Source organism: Apodemus sylvaticus, chromosome 12 (genome assembly GCF_947179515.1).
Source record: "Apodemus sylvaticus chromosome 12, mApoSyl1.1, whole genome shotgun sequence".
NCBI lineage: Eukaryota > Metazoa > Chordata > Mammalia > Rodentia > Muridae > Apodemus > Apodemus sylvaticus.
Genome location: NC_067483.1, coordinates 76,842,532 through 76,859,833, shown reverse-complemented (window position 1 = coordinate 76,859,833; position 17,302 = coordinate 76,842,532). Strand labels below are relative to the sequence as shown.

Below are 17,302 nucleotides of genomic sequence, written 5' to 3'. Positions count from 1 at the left end.
ACCGCCAGGCCAGGCTTGTAATTAATTGTAATAGCATCTTCGCTCAAAGGAAACTTCACAAAGAAAAGCCCATCTCCTAGGAGATTTGGAAATCAGTTTCAAAAATGTTTTTCTTCCAACCTGTCATCTTAAGCTTAGGAAATAAAACAACCCCGCACATGTATGGAGGGAAGAGATGTGTAAGCATGTTGATGGCTACAGCTAGAGAAGATAGGGATGAAACAGAAGCTTTTCTCCAGACCATGAATATGAGGATGGAGAAACATGCTTGCAAAATCATGTTGAGGAGTTGGGGAGATGGCCCAGTGGATGAGAATGTTTGCTGTGCGGTGTGCTGTGCACTTAGGTTCCATACTCCCCACATAAAAATAACAGGCATTCTAGCATTGTGAGGTGGTGACAGGTGGGCCCTGGAAGCATCTTGCTTAGCTAGCAGAACCCAAATCGTGAATTTCAGGTTCAATGAGAGACCCTGTGTAGGGACTTGGTTGTAGTTTGTTAGTAGTTGTGCTCAAAAATAAAACAAACCAAAACCAAAACCAAAAAGCAAAAAGCAAAAAACCAAGAAGAAATAAGCAAATTAGAATCATCTCTCTCCCTCTCCCTCTCTCCCTCCCTTCTCCCCCTCTGTCTCTATCTGTCTCTCTCTGTCTCTGTCTCTCTCCCCCCCCTCTCTATGGCTTTCTCCCTAGGGGGATAAAAGGTGTGTGTGTGTGTGGGGGGGAAAGGAACCCATAAAATTGCAAAGACCAGCTACAACCCTGTCTCAAGGGAATAACTCTTCCTTTGGCTTGCACATGAGTCCTTCCCACCCAATACAGACTTGCTCACACAATTCACACACATAATTATGCTGATATGTAGAAAAAAATAGTTGCCTCATTGGATCCAAACATTTAGCCAGGAATGGAGCAGATCAATCCTGTGAACTGTGGAACCAGAAATCATTTCTGCAAGACCAGATGAAAACAGAATTTCATCAGGAGTTTGCTCATACAGAAAACTGAGATAAACATTCTCTACTGAACCATTGGAAACTCTGGTTTTTCAAGGACAAGAAAAACAAAACTCAGCAAGCCATCCTTTGATTGATCCTTAAGTTTAATACTGTTGAAGATTTTTGGGCTCTACATACACTTATCCAGTTATTTAGTAATCTAATGTCTGGCTCTGACTACTATTGAGCCTTTGTGAGAAGATGAAAATTAAGCTTGGAGGCTGATGGGTAATTACATTGAACACACAGGAGAGACGAAGTGACCTTGACCACTTTTGGCTAGAGACACTGAGGTGCCTAACTGGGAAATCTTTTGATGACACAGTGATGATGTAAGTGGAACTGTTGTGAATGAAGAGCCTGAGGGAATCAGACAGTAACATGGACCACGGAATGTGAGAACACAGACGCAGGCACACACTTGACAGGATGGTATACAAGCAAAGGTTAGGCCTTCCTCCAAAGACAGTGATTGGTTATCAGTCCCAAGCACACTCAGCTATAAAGAGAGGCCTCACCACTAAAACCATTCAAGTGTCATTCAAGTGATACAAGACGCAAGATGCAAGATTAAGGAGTATGATCCAAGCAAGAATTCATCTGGTCAAGCAATCAAAATCCGGGATCCGAACCACAGTCTCAACAAAGCAGAGTGGACTGCATTGATATTTGATTGTATCCAAATGTTGCTAAGACAATAAGAGAAGTTTCATTTGGCTTTGTCTTGTATGTCTGTGCTCATTTTCTTTTAAAGTTTTGCTAGCGTGGCCATTATCTTAATTAAAGGATTACAGTATATATCATTTCCAGAATCTGCAGATGTGTTCCTGGTCCACTCTGTAATAGATGAGTAGGATTACCATTACACACACATTTGCCTTTCCATGGTACTCAAAAGGGCACTTGCATTTTTATTACTGTAGCAGGAAAATATCTGTTTCTATTCCACTTCACACAGGAGCATATTTGCTGGTGTGAGACTATGAGTAGTTTTCTAGTTATCTCCTGTTTCCCTTGGACCAGGTCCCCACACCTTAGCACAACTGATACCATAATGAAACTACCAGTCAGGCTTTGGAACCCAGGATGGAGGCAGCAACAACTGCCAAAATTAGGGCCAAGACCTAATCGCTCAAAGTCCACAGATCTGTTAAATCCCTAACTGTACTAGCCTTGTTTCCCCTTCGGGTTAATTGTTCTTACTTATTAGCTGAGGTATGTCAACCCAGGATACAGATTTTGTGCTTAAAAGCTCATCCTGAGACAAGTGCAGGACTGAACTTGGGCCTTGAACACCTAGTGCAGTCACTGGCTGGCCAATAAAGATGTTCTTTAGATTTGAACCTGGCTCCAAGCATTGCTCTCTGGTGAACAGCCCACTCCTCCTTTCACAGCATTTCCCTTGCTTTCCTCTTGCTGATGGCTGGTAGATTTGCTTCCCTCCTTGAAAACGGTAATGATTCTGATATCAGTTTTTCATTTGTTTTGCATTTGTTTTTCCCTCGTGTGACACTGGTGGAGGATCCAGGAATATGAAAGAAAAGTGAAAGAAATATTAAATGCACATATTCTTTGACAATTTCTTTTTTGTAATTACAAAGCTTTGCTACACATTCAAGCATTTAATTCAAGTCAGTGATCTATTTGTGTGATTTTTAAAGCATGATTGTGGAGTATAAGCAGTATAATACTATAATTAATCTCTAACTGGAATTAGTGCCGCTGTCTCTGCATCTTCATGCTGTTATTTTAACACTTGGTATCACTCGGGTTATTTCAGTTTGGTTAGAAATGGCTCAAGTAGAAAAGGGATCCTATTCATATGAAGACAGTACAAAACTGTAAATAAACGTTGACAGTGAACTATCTTTCTGACAGCTAGATGTATCCTTCTTTTTCTCCATATCTGCAGAGGAATCTGTACTTGATATTGCAAGGCAATCTCTTTTGCCTTCTTACAGTATCTTCCCCATGTACAGCCCAAGTTTGGAGCAGTGGTTTACTATTGTGCTTATTTGACCTCTTAATAAATTGAGATAAATAAGTAGCATCATATATATTTGAACCATTCAGCCAGCTCCAATTTGGGAAGGATTTGAAGGGGATCTACTAACCGCCTACTTTTCCTTTCACCGAAATCGATATAATCATTTATTCACTTTCCCATTTACACAGCGCTTTTCAAATGATTTTATGTAATCTTTTCGAACGATACATTTTGATTATATTTTTCTCCTTTCCTCAACTCTTCCCAAATCCTCCTGACCTTCGTGCTCCACCCAACCCCATATTCCCTTTCTTTCTCAAGACAAAACAAAAACAAGCAAGAAACAAAACCAAGAAAAATAACTATAAGACCAAAAGTATGCCAAAATAAAATGTGCACAGAAGATGGAGTCTGTTTTGTGCTGTCACGGGGCCTGTCCTAGAGTGTGGTTGATATACTCAGTGACACTCAAAAAATGGATTTCCCTTTGCAGCAGCTCTCAGTTGCCAATAGCTTCATGCTGAGGGATGGACTTTGTGTCTATCCCCTCCCCCTTCTTAGCCCAGCACATGTTTGACACTCTCATTGGGCCAAGAGTCGTAATAAATCTTGAGGATCCCAAAATGATTAAGACGCAATCTCTCTCATGAAGGAGCTGGCATTCAAGACTGGCAAGTTTAGTTAGTGCAATAAAAGAAAGTCTGACAAAGACTGCAGAGCCAGCTCAGTGTATCAGAAGAGCACTTGTTGCACACATGAGAGGACTTGAGTTTGGATTCCTATCATCCATGCCAAAGTCAGGCACGGATGGCCATCCACATTTGCAAACCAGGTGCTCTAGGCACAAGGGTAATGAAGACAGAAGGGCCACCGGGATTGCAGGGCTTGCTGGGCAGGCAGACCAGCCAAAAATGGGCAAGATTTGGGCTCCTTGAGAATTTCGCTCTCTCTGGGCTCCTTGAGAGGTCCTGTCTCAGGGAGGTAAGGCAGGGAATGAAAAAGCATGTCTTACATATGCAGGCATGCTCACACACACTCATATGGTAGTGACAAGGTCATGTGTTTCTGAGACATGTATAGGGCTACTGAAAGCAGAGGGGAAGAATGCTGATTTCTGCCTGCGCTGCTGAGAAACAAATGCATGAGAGACATTTGTCATTTGGGGAGATGTCTTAGTTAGGGTTTCCATTCTTACACAAAACATCATGACCAAGAAGCAAATTGAAGAGGAGAAGATTTATTCAGCTTACACATTCACATCACTGTTCATCACTAAAGGAAGTCAGGACAGGAACTCAAGCAGGTCAGGAAGCAGGAGCTGATGCAGAGGCCATGGAGGGATGTTTCTTACTGGCTTGCTTTCCCTGGCTTGCTCAAGTTGCTTGCTATTTTTTTTATTAGATATATTCTTTATTTACATTTCAAATGTTGTCCACTTTCCTGGTTCCCCCCTCCCAGAAATCCCCTAACCCATTCCCCTCCCACTGCTCACTAATCCACCCACTTCCACTTCCCTGTCTTGGCATTCCCCTATACTGGAGTATCTAGCCTTCTCAGGACCAAGGGCCTCTCCTCCCTTTGATGTCCTCTGCTGCATATGCATCTGGAGCCATGGGTCCCTCCATGCATACTCTTTGGTTGGTGGTTTAGTCCCTGGGAGCAATGGGGGTAACTGGGTGGTTCAAATTGTTGTTCCTCTATGGTGCTGCAAACCCCTTCAGGTCCTTGGGTTCTTTCTCTAGCTCCTCCATTGGGGACCCTGTGCTCAGTTCAATGGCTGTCTGAGAGTGTCCCTCTGTGTATTTGTCACGTGTTGGCAGAGCCTCCCAGGTGACAGCTATCAGGCTCCTGTCAGCAAGCACTTGTTGGCATCCACAATAGTGTCTGGGTTTTGTAACTGTATACGGGGTGAATCCCTAGGAGGGGCAGTCTCTGGATGGTCTTTTCCTCAGTCTCTGCTCCACACTTTGTCTCTGTATCTTCTCCTGTGGGTATTTTGTTTCTCCTTCTGAGAAAAACCAGATTATCCATACTTTGGTCTTCTGTCTTCTTGAGCTTCATTTGGTCTGTAAATTGTATCTTGGGTATTCCAAGCTTCTGGGCTAATATCCACTTATCAGTGAGTGCATATCATGTGTGTTTCTTTGTGATTGGATTACCTCACTCAGGATATTTTCTAGTTCAATCCATTTGTTTAAGAATTTCATGAGCTGGGCAGTGGTGGCACATGCCTTTAATTTCAGCACTTGGGAGGCAGAGGAAGACATTCTGAGGTCTTCTTTAATTTCTTTCTTCAGAGACTTGAAGTTCTTGTCATACAGATCTTTCACTTGTTTGGTTAGGGTCACACCATGATACTTTATATTGCTTGTGACTATTGTGAAGGGTGCCATTTCCATAATTTCTTTCTCAGCTTGTTTATCCTTTAAGTATAGGAAGTTTACTGATTTGTTTGAGTTAATTTTATAGCCAGCCACTTTGCTGAAGTTGTTTATCAGCTGCAGGAATTCTCTGGTGGAATTTTTGGGGTCATCTTGCTTTCTTATAGAACCCAGGATTACCAGCACAGGGATGACACCACCCACAATAGACCCTCCCACCTTTGATCACTAAATGAGGAAATGGCTTACAGCTGGATCTCCTGGAGGCATTTCCTCAAGGGAGATTCCTTTCTGTGTGGTAACTCCAGCTTGTGTCAAGTTAACACACAAAACCAGCCAGTACAAGGTTAAAGAAGGCTTCAGAGTCAAGGAGGAATCCTGTCCTGGGCTCTAGAATCAGCAGATTGTTCTTTTGAAGGTAAATATTGAGTGAAGAGGTTGGATGGTGAGGTAGAGTTAAGTAGACATACCCAGGTCCTGATTAGAACCAAAGGGCAAAAATGTTCCCAATTTCAATGCTACTGTATATTCAATTTTTTTTCTGTTATAAAAATACATTTTATTTTCAATAAAATGATTTATTTGAAGACAACACCACAGAATCTGAACATTATTAGAAAATAGCTCAGACAATGTATCTGGGGAGCAAGGGGCAAGAACGGACATATTCTTCACACAGCTGGAACTAAACATACAACTCAGTTTTTGTTGCCTTTTTCCATTATCTTGCTTCACCCACACACCCACCCTTTTTAGGCTATACTTCCCCTCTCCCCAGGGTGCTAGATAATACTTGTATATTTAGGCTATTTTCATTTTCTCATCATTTTCCCATGAAGATTTTGTTGTTTCCTCTTTCAGACATGACACGAGGACCTCAGGCTGGCCTCAACAACTGATCCCCATGGCACCTTAAAAGAGAGTATTCCCAAGGGAAGAGCAGTCCTGGGGACCACTGGTCTCAGTGGCTGTATTCCCATCCACCCTGGGCTATCTCAGAAGAGCCAGGAGACAAGCAAGTTTCATTCCTCATGGAGGAAAATATTCATGCTTGTAGGCCGCATGGTTTCTTCTGATGCCATTTACAAACATTGCGGTTTGAATCTGTTCTTAGAAAAATTAATTATTGGTTTTGGATGTTATTGGAGAAAAAGTCTAATCAGCTTCTCAGGGTACCATTCTGGGAAAATCTCAGCATCCAGAGGAGTCTATTTCAGAGTCTCCAGGAAACGGCTCATTAAAAGTGTGCCCTTTTCAGGGGTGCCTGAAAGCCAGCAAAGCTCTTTCCCCTTCTGTCCCCAAGACAAAACTGGTTTGTAGAAAGGCAGAAGAAAACAGTCTACATGTATGTGTTTGGAAAGCTAAAAGTGCCTACCTGTAAAACATTTCCTTCCCCACAGACATCACCTGACCTGTCTTCCTAAGTTCCTTCACCATTTACAGCTCACATTCTCTAACCAAAGCAGACAAAATCTCAACAGGTGTTAAGTCATGAGCATTGCTCAGTGAAGGGCCAAGGAATGCCGTGTGTACGCACTAATCTGGTAGGGGCTGATTTCTGTGCCTGCTGGTGAGAAGCCAGAAACTCTCCATTTGTATCAAGCCCTGCAGTTGAGACTCATTGGGAGACCACACTCAGCCTTTGATGGACTCAGTCACTGAGGAGATGTGCTCCTTGGAACACTCTTGTGATAGAGTGGAGTGGCTGGAGCTCGGGCTATGAGGAGGGAATATCAAGGACCCTTGGAGACCGGGGAGGGAATAGATGATAATCTGCCTCCCAAATGCCCGGAGCTATTGCAAAATTCCTGGAAACAGCAGCCGTTCTTCAACAGCCATTAGTACCATGCAATTTGCAAAGAATCTACTGGGAAGGTCTAGAGAGCCTGATAAGAAGGTAGGGCCTATAAGTGAAGTAAGTTACAAAAGAGGGAGGGAGGGAAGGAGGGAGGGAGGGAGAGAGAGAGAGAGAGAGAGAGAGAGAGAGAGAGAGAGAGAGAGAGAGAGAGAGAGAGAGAGACTTCATTAGTAATCACAAATGATAGTAAAAGACAGAGGCTTATTTGAGAATATGGCATTGGGGACAAGTGCCCTGAGTATTGAATTTTTAGAGAACAGACTGACTGTTTCCTCTATCATGAAGGGAAGACAAGAACGTGCCATGGAAGGGAAGCCAGTAACACCGAGGACCCCTGAACTTAGAATCCTAATGTTCGCCGAGCTCACAAGGCCCTGAAATCTCACTAATACCCAGCACGTTCCTTCCCACTTACTCTTTAGATTCTTGTGTGTGCTTGTGTGTCTGTGTGCAAGTGTCTGCACGCATGTACCAGAGCATGCGTGCAAAGGTCGGAATCTGTCTCTCCTGTTTCTGCCACCACTGTGAATTTTAGGACGGACGGCCAATAAGCTTCAAGCAGCTCTCCTATCCATGCCTCCCATCTTGCTGTAGGAGAGCTGGGCACATGCGTCACTGCATCTGGTTTTGGTGATAAAACTCGGGTCATCAAGTTTGCATAGCACGTGCTTTTTACCCCCTAAGCCATCTCTCCCACACACCGTTCCTATTTCAGTTGTGATTCAGGCACACAAGTTTTAATGATTGTCATTTATCACAGTATTTTAAGGAATGATAATCTCATGTATCTTCTAACCTTTTACATATAGAAAGTAAGGCTCTAAAAAGGCATGCTCCTGCCTCCATGCTGCCTGAACACTCACCAAGGAGCAGGAGCAGCAGCTGGGGAGAGTTTGTTCCCACTGAGCCATACAATGTGTTCAAATCTCGATGGAAAGATTACAGGAACACAGCTGGAACCTGGCAGCTCTGGGCTGTTCCACACATCTCTCTATTCCAAGGTGAATGAAGCTGTGGTAATTCAGCAGGCTCATGTCAAGAAAGAAGCCACCCAGAAAGTGGGCATATTTCTTCTTAGACAAGGAAGAGGAGAAGTCAAAAGCTGACCCCTTATAGAATTCAGCTAAGGTCTGAAGACTTCCTATTTTATCTGTAGACTTCAGCACTAAGAATTACAAGGTGAAAATTTAATAGGTCATTTTGAATCAAAAGATAAATTATGAAGCACCTAGAATTTTTCAATTATGAGATATTCTGAGTTATGTTGTGACTCAGACAGTATTGACTTTTTTTTTTCTGATGTGGGTTTGATTTTTTTTCCCCACCAAGAAATTGGTTTTGATGTATCCAAGTCTTAGGTTTCTCAATAAAGAAAAGGAGCTCTAAAATAAGAGGAGAGAGAAAGAGAATGAAAGATTGAGAGACAGAGAGAGAGAAACTGAGAGATTACAAGAGAGATTGAGAGAGACACACAGAGAGAAAAGGAGATTGAGAGAAAGTGGGAGAGGAAGATTCACACACACACACACACACACACACAGAGAGAGAGAGAGAGAGAGAGAGAGAGAGAGAGAGAGAGAGAGAGAGAGAGAGAGAGAGAGAGAGAGATTTAAGGAACTTGGCCAAGGTTACAGCTCAGACCTGGTGGCGACAATTTTGTGTTTCCTGATGCTCTGCCACGTCACTAGTTCAGAAGTATGCATATTTGGATTTGAATTAATATAAGTAAATTCTGTGCTTATCTTTCTGTGATGCCTTCTATTTCCTTTCATTTGTAGTCTATTAATAAGATGTTTGAAAGGCTTGCTTTAGCTATACCTTCTGTATAAATTCTCTTTCCTCACTTGATTCCTTGAGAAAAACGGCCTTAGTACACTGAAGCTACAGCCAATGCCTCAGAGAACACAGCTTGCAGTTATTTTGCTTAAACAGCATCATTGATGAAACACCACATTTAAGACTACCAAAGCCCCAACTATTTCCCTGGCCTTGATGCATCTTTTTCATTGTCTTTATCACTTACAGTATGCAAACCATTTGAGGTTTAAATATTGCCCATCACCTGGACTAACCCATAAGACCCTTGAGGTTACAAACATCATCAATTTTGTCCCTGGAGACAGAGCCTCTGGAGTAAGTGGTCCTAGAAACTTGAATGTCCTCTGCCATAACTTTTACTTGGCTGAGTGACCACTGAAGCCAGAAGAGTTGTGTACAGACATTGTGGGCCTCAATATGTGTATCTAAACATGAATGAATGCATGGGGTGTGGAGTGGCCTGGACAGAAGTTTAGTTGATATGAATCTAAATCTGCCAACTCAGAAGAATTTAACTTTCATGACTCACATTGGACTTCAAACCTGTATACATGTTCTCTCTCCCTCCCAAATTGGAATAGAATATTTAATGGTCAGTTTCCAAAAGTGTAAACTGCGCCACCATAAAGATACTGTTTGGACTTCATCTGTCCCTACCGGCCGCTACTGTGATGCCCTTTGGTTCTCTCTATAGTACCTTCTCTTTAGATCTTAGAGTTCTTTTAGTCCATCCTTCAGATACACATAGGCAGAGGAATTTAAGTGTAGCTTTCCAGCCATATCTTAAAGTCTGTCTATGGACCTCCTGCTTGGATACTCTAAGGCAACCATTTCCCTATTAGGATATTCTTGTGTTTCCCGGGTTTCATTTTAAAAAGTTGGTCCATTCTTCACTGTCCATGCCCTTGTTGACCTGGATCTTCCTGGGAATATTAGTTACTTTTCTCATACTGTAACCAAATAACTGACAAGACATAACATCAGGGAGGAAGGAATGATTCGAGGGTGTACTCTGTTGCAGTGGGGAAAGCAAGATGGAAGGGGTGGCATGTGGCTGTGGTGACAGAAGCCCTGGATTTTTGGTCAAATCTGGAAAGATGAGGAATCAGAGTAAATGGAATGCAGATGGCCAGCTGGGCCTCTCCTTTGTCTCTTTTCATTCAGTGGGTGACCCCAGCATGTGGGATTTGTGCCCTCCATATTCATGGCTGATTTTCATTCCCCAGTTAATCCTCTGTGGAAAAATCCTCACCTATACACCCAAGCATGTACCTTATAAGTAGATGTTCCCTAGTCTAATCAAGTTAACAAAATTGATATCATACCCTCGTCCATATAAGAGATGCAGAAGGAAGGTGTTCTGTTTCTAAGACCCAAAGCACTGCGTTCCCAGAAACTTCCTTCTGTCTCCCCATCTCTTCACCTGGGGAAGTATCAGGATGAGAGTCACCCGACTTTTCAAACTGTAAACTTCCCAACTATTTTATATCTTTTTTGATTCTTTCTACCACATTCTGGACAACAAGATCAGAAGACTCACAAGGCTTTTTGGTCCTTAGCAGAACGATAAATAAAAACAGCTATTAGATTATATAGAAAGAACAAAATGTGAAGACCAAAGGGAAAAATACCTACTTCAAAAACATTCCATCATATTTCTTCTCGGTAAATCTTTGCATACCTAAGGCGTAAGAAGATATTTTTCATCCAATCATTTAATGACTTTCCCCAAGAGATTAGAACCCGTGTTTTTCTTAAATTATAGTCTGCAGGGAGATAAGCTCCTTGAACAAGGAACTCCATACAAAACCAGCTTACTTTGCACAGCAGAGATAGCTAGCTCACTAACCCTTCACATTTTCACAGAGCTATGGTTACAGGTTCACATGACGATGCCTGCTTTCCCACATATATGGTAGGACCTGAATTCAGATCTATTTGTCTGTGCACAAATATTCCTACTCACCAGGCCATCTTTCCAGTTTCCCACTGAGTTGTTTTATTTAACTGCTCTTGATATCAAAGTTCTTCCTCACCTTTGATCCTGTGAGCAGGGTGAATGCCACAGCAGGCAGGGAGAATAATGTCATTACATCAGCTTATCTAGGTATCACCTGAATACAGTTCATTTCTAGCCTGCTTCCCCATTCCCATCCACACCCACACTAGTAAAACAAGCGATCTCAGAAGGCATCATTGCCTGCAGTAAACATCCTTATCATGATGTCTAAAATGGAAATATCTTGCTCAGCATTTCATTTTTCATTTTATATTTGCTAATCTCTAATTTTCTCCTCACTTGTCTCCTGTGATCACACTTTACCCATAAGCTTATCCATAAGTCTTTTTTTTTAATGTGTTCACTTTACATCCCACTCACTGCCCTTCTCCTGGTCACAATCGTTCCCCTTCCCTCATCCCTTTCTCCCCTGAGTAGGTAGGGATACCCTGGGTTCCCCCCCCCCCCCCGGCACACCAAGTCTCTTCTGGGCTAGGCACATCTTCTCCCACTGAGGTCAGACAAGGCAGCCCAGCTCGAAGAAAGGGCAGGCAACAGCTTTTGGGATAGCCACGCTCTAGTTCTTCAGTACCCATATGATGACCAAGCTACACATCTGTTATATATGAACAGGAAGGCCTAGGTCCAGCTTGTGTGTGCTCTTTAATTGGTGGTTCAGTCTCTGAGAGTCCCAAGGGTCCAGGTTACTTGACTCTGATGGTCTTCTGGTGGAGTTCCTATGCCCTTCAGGGCCCACAATCCTTCCCCTTCTTCTTCCATAAGAGTCCCCAAGCTCAATCAACTGTTTGGCTGTGGGTGTCTGTATCTGTCTGAGTCTACTGCTGGGTAGAGCCTTTCAGAGGACAAGCATGGCAGTCTTTCCACTGGGCATCTTACAAGACAAACCCTTCCCTGAGCCCTCCAATATTTGTTCCTGTATTTATTCAAGGGTGAATCCCTTTGAATCCTTGAGTTAATTTCTTTTCCATTTTTAATCTGTCTGGCAATGGGTTTCAGTATTCAAAGTTATCATTGTCACGCTGTGGTTTTCTCCTTCTGGGTATTTCTTCAATAATAGATTAAGCTAAGTTTAACCCATTTCCAGTTGCTGAGCAGCTGCCATTGTCTAGGCTCTGTGACTAGAAGTGAATCCCTAGCTACTCCCAACCCAAAGATGAACTTTGTCAAATCCTGTTCCTTCACCCTCAAGAAGAATCTAGAGGAAAAGCATCATAGGAAAAGGGGATAAAAGATTTAATCCTGCTTTCTGCTTGTTATTGCTGCTGGGTTGTTTGTGTGATTGTTTATTTTTTGCTTAATAGCTTTGTTGGGTGAAACAGAAAAAAAAATGAATGATTTTAATGTTGCTTGACAACAGGTTTTCTGGATCCGTATCCAAAAGGATTGGTACTTTAAAAAGATTTTCTTTGAATAATTGTTGATGACTTTGTCATTGAAAAGATTTAACAATCATGGGAGAGATATAAAAAAATAAACCATGACATTGCCACCTTTCTTTGGTCATTTTAAATACCACGATATATACTCTGAATCCTACTTCCTGTCCCTCTTTTCCTAATACTCTTGCCCAGCTCTACGTGAGGTAAATTACACATGTCAAGACACAGGTAATAATTTTGCATCTGTAATCTCAGCTTTCAGGAGACACAGGAATGAGAATCAGGTGTTCAAGGCAAGCCTTAGCTACATAGTGAGTTTAAAGTCAGCCTGGGGTACAAGAGCCCTATCAAAACACCAAAACAAAAGAGAAACAATAATAGCAAATAGACAAATACTAGGTCAACGAGCTCCTACATTTACCATTGACCAGCTGAGGAGAGTATTGCCTGGTGTGTATGCACAGGCCTCTGTGTTGCCTTTGGCACAAGCTGAGGGGAATACCTTTTTCCTTTCAACCCAGGGCTCCTGGGAAAAAGCCACTTATCTAATCTCACAGTTCACATTATTATATTTTTTTTTGTTAAGCATCATAGACTTGGTGTCAAATGTATGTGTGCTTCCAAGGGGTAAAATCATATCACAACAATGAGAGTGTGTTATCCTGGAAAGAACTTGGGATCAATAGTCAGGGAATGAGTGCCAACTGCATCACCCACAGGCCAAGTGTGACAAATCCTGATTTAAATCTCACTTTCTTTGACTATAAAATTACAAGACTAGTCATGTCTACCTCATCAGCTATGAAGATTAAGTGAAATCTCATCTAGTAATAACACTGTTTGAACTGTGGATTGAACAAAAGCTCATGTGTTCATTATTTACACTGTTTATCTATCGTTCTGAAATTCTCTGTGTGACTCAGAATCTGTGGTTTTTCCCCAGTTTCTGCCAAGATTGCCAATGGTTGCCTAATGCAAATCCCTATCTGACAATCTAACCTTCATCTCTTTGACCCTAAATCCTTCCCCATCAGTAACTCAACCAAGTAGCTGAATTCAAATAAGTGGCTGGAATAGCCAGGCCTCTGTGATAATAACTGATGACCACACGCGCCTTAGGTTTATGGGATAACTTACCATCTACCTCTGAGCCTACAGACTTACAATTTGTTCAAATTCACATTTATCCATGCTATTTACACATCTATTTTTCTTTTTGATTTTGTTAGTATTTTGTTTTGTTTTGTGTTTTTTGAGACAGGGATTTGCTACATAACTATGCTGGTCTCTAACTCAGGATCTGCCTGTTGCAGGATCCTAAGTGCTGGAATTACAGGCACGCACTACCAGATGCAGGGGACTGTTTCCACTTAGACAAAGGAGAAGGAAGTTTTTCTTCTCCCAGTCAGTATTAACTTCTTTTCCTTTTCTATGTCTGATGGTTTATTCACATAAAGCAATTTATATCTTCATTGTTGTCTTCTAAACTCTAAGATTACTTTCCTTACTCATTCTTTCTTCCCCTCGCTCCTTCCTTCCTTTCATTTCTTTCTTCCTTTCATTTCTTCTTCCTTTCATTTCTTTCCTTTCTTTCCTTTCCTTTCTTTCCTTTCCTTTCTTTCCTTTCTTTCCTTTCTTTCCTTTCTTTCATTTCTTTCTTTCTTTCTTTCTTTCTTTTTTTCTTTCTTTCTTTCTTCCTTTCTTTCTTCCTTTTGTCAGGGTCTCATGGATCCTGGATTGGGCTGGGACTCAAATCAAACTGGTTTTCATCTGCATTGTTTTTAATGACATCTGTTAGATATCTTCCTCATTCCCTAGACTTCCCAGGGTTTTCTAGATAATGCACTTGTCTTATCTGTTACAATCCCATTAAGGAAGAAATGTGTAAATGACACTGAGTGCTTTGGTTGTAAAGCTGTCAGCTTATCTCTTTTTAAGAAAACAATGGTTGTCCCAGACATAAACATTACCCTCCAAATTGGGAGTCTCGGTTTAACTAAGGTTACTATTCATCATCATAAAAATCTTGAAGCACATAACATTGGAGCCAAGAAGTCTTTTCTTTAGAACCAGAGTGTGTAAGAGACATTAAAGGTTACTTCATACAATTTCTTCATTGTGTAGCCAAGGAAACAGAAGTTCCAAGAGTTCAGTGAATTAATTAAGGCCAATAATAGATGCTTTGATACAGGAAAGACTGTCATACATAATACTAGTTAAGCCCCCAAAGAAAGCAAACTACACACATGCATACTTTGTTTTATAAAACCCAAACCCCTATCTGTTTGTTTGAGCCTGGTTTAGTCTCAAACTTGTTATCATCTTGTTTCTTAAGTGTTGGGTTTACAAGTCTATGCCAACAAACCAACAAACCATGTTCAACTAGGTGCTTTATCAGACAGTACACACCATACTGATACTCCAGAAAGGCACCTTGGGGGCAATATTGTGGCGTCTAAGAACCACTGTCCCAATACACAGCCTTAAATATGTTTCCAAAGGATACAATCTTAAACTTTTGTAGGATGCCTAAGCTATCTGTCTATTTTTTCCTGAGATAACCACAACACGGACTCTGGGTAGTCCCCCTCCCTGGTCTCTAGAGTCTGTGGCTTGAATTTCTAGAAATCTGTGAAGATTTCTACATGACATATGAACGTTTCTACATGACACGCAGCTCCACATCTGCTCTGATCATGCATGGTCAGGTACATTTTCAAACAATATCATAGGTATTAGAAGTAAAAGATAACATGATTAGTACTTGACTTTCAGACTGGAAACCCTTTCTGTTTTTACCAGGCCCACACACCACCAACCACCTCCATCAGTCACAAGAGAGCTGAAGTCCGGGAATGTGTCTCTGAAGAAGACCAAATGAGATTTGCTTAATAAACTACTGCTGAAAAAAAATACAACACAAATGTATAAATGTTTAGTGGCGTATGGTGTTATTACTGAAAATATCTAAAGGAATATATATAGTATTTGTGGGTATTGTGTTTATGCCTGCATGTAGAAGGAAGTTAATATGAAATTGGGCTGGAGCTAGAGAAGGGAACTGGGATTTGCTTATCTGGGTTTTGTGCTTGCCTGATGGGCATCTGTTGAGACTTGACCTAAGCAAGGTAATATATTAAAAAGTCAGTGGAATTGCTAAACCTGTGGTTGCTAAACCCTGATTATAATCCCATCCCTGGGAATACTGACACAGAAAGATTGTGAGTGAGAAGCCAGCTTGGACTAAATAGTGAGATCTTGCTAAAAAGAAAAAGAAATTCAGTGGGCCTAATCTTTGCCTTTAGATGTTTTCCTTCTAGATAATGCATTTGTACCCTCTCACAGAGAGATGCACGGAGTAGAAAAGGACTTCTTCTACCTGGGATAATCTGAAGTTTGGTGTCCAAATAAAGCATTCACATATTGCATGCAAGTATAACATTCACCATTTGACAGGCTTGGGTCTGACTGGACATGAGAAGGCAGTCTGTTTGCCTGTGCACATGGGAATGAGGAGAACCAAATGTCCATGTATACAGGTGTATGCATGGGGTGAGGTAACCTTAAAGAATGTTTTTATACTTCCATGTCTGAGGAAATTAAACTGGCTATCTGTTTCCTAACCAGACCAAGGGAGCTAAGCTGTTCTAAATGCTCTGACATTATTAGACCTAGGTCTCTAAACAGCTGTTTTTGAGGGAATGCTGAACTCATGGTGGGAATTTACCCAGGGAGCAGCTTGTGAAGTGACAGAGAAATGGCAAAAGAATGCCCAGCTCTCCTATTGCTCTATAGCAGTTTGAGCAAGCTCACAAAGGGTCTGAGATATCAAACATACAGTAGATGAGTTACGACAGTGAGGTGCTCCCTGACCGCAATCAAGTGAGCCGGAAGGAGGCAGTAATTCATCCCTCAACTCTCCTGCCATCCTCAGTTCACGTTCATGACTTATGGACCTGAGACCATAAGTTTGGGACTTTAAGACAGAGAAATGGAAATTATTCATGTAAAGATTTTGTCATTTGCTGCAGGATCTGAGATGTCAAAATTGGCTACATGTTCACTTTCTTTTCTTTCCTTCAGCACAGCAGCACCATTGTAACGATCATGTTATTACTAACTCAATTCATTGTATGAAGAAGAAAAGACTAAAGATATCAAATGCCTGCAATTCTAATCATTAATAACAAGACAGAAAGTAGCCTGATAACTTTTCTGATCTAACCAATCTCTGTTTCATTTTTGTTTTGAGAATAATTTTAAGATAATCCAATCACTTTTCTATATGTGTGTGACATTGACTTGACTCTCTACTTCTCTGGAACAATTGTTTTGGTCTCTTAATGCATTGAATTAATGCAAATTTATATGTTGATATTATATGAAATCGTTCATATTGGATGGGCATGACTGTATACACCTTTAGTCTCAGCCCTCAGGACACAGACAGGCAGATTGCTTTTCAGTACAAGACCAGCCTGATCTACTACTCAGCATGTTCCAGGTTAGCCAGTGGGCAAATAGTGAGACTGTGTCTGAAAAAGAGAAGTTTGTCAAATTGAACTGAAAAGGAACCTATACTCAAACTAATCAATTAAATAGGGAATCTGTATAATTAAGCTCTAAAGAATTACTATATAACGACTTGGGATTTAGGGGAGCTAAAAGGGCTGTACTTGGAGCTGCTGCCTCTGATTCTCTCAGACATATTTGCTGTCCATTCTCCATGTTGAGAAAAGAGAATGCAGGGTCTCGTGAACTGGAGCAAGCGCCACAGCAGTGAACCATGCCTCCAGCCCCTCCTTTGTTCCCTCTGCATGGTTCTTAGCTAAAAGAATCCACAAGTGCCGTGTGGTCCCATA

The 17,302-nt window shown here is 41.5% G+C and overlaps 1 pseudogene; it reads left to right on the top strand.

Moving 5' to 3' along the window:
• Positions 1-962: 962 nt before the first annotated feature.
• Positions 963-1,546, top strand: LOC127697076 (eukaryotic translation initiation factor 4E-like; annotated as a pseudogene).
• Positions 1,547-17,302: the final 15,756 nt, after the last annotated feature.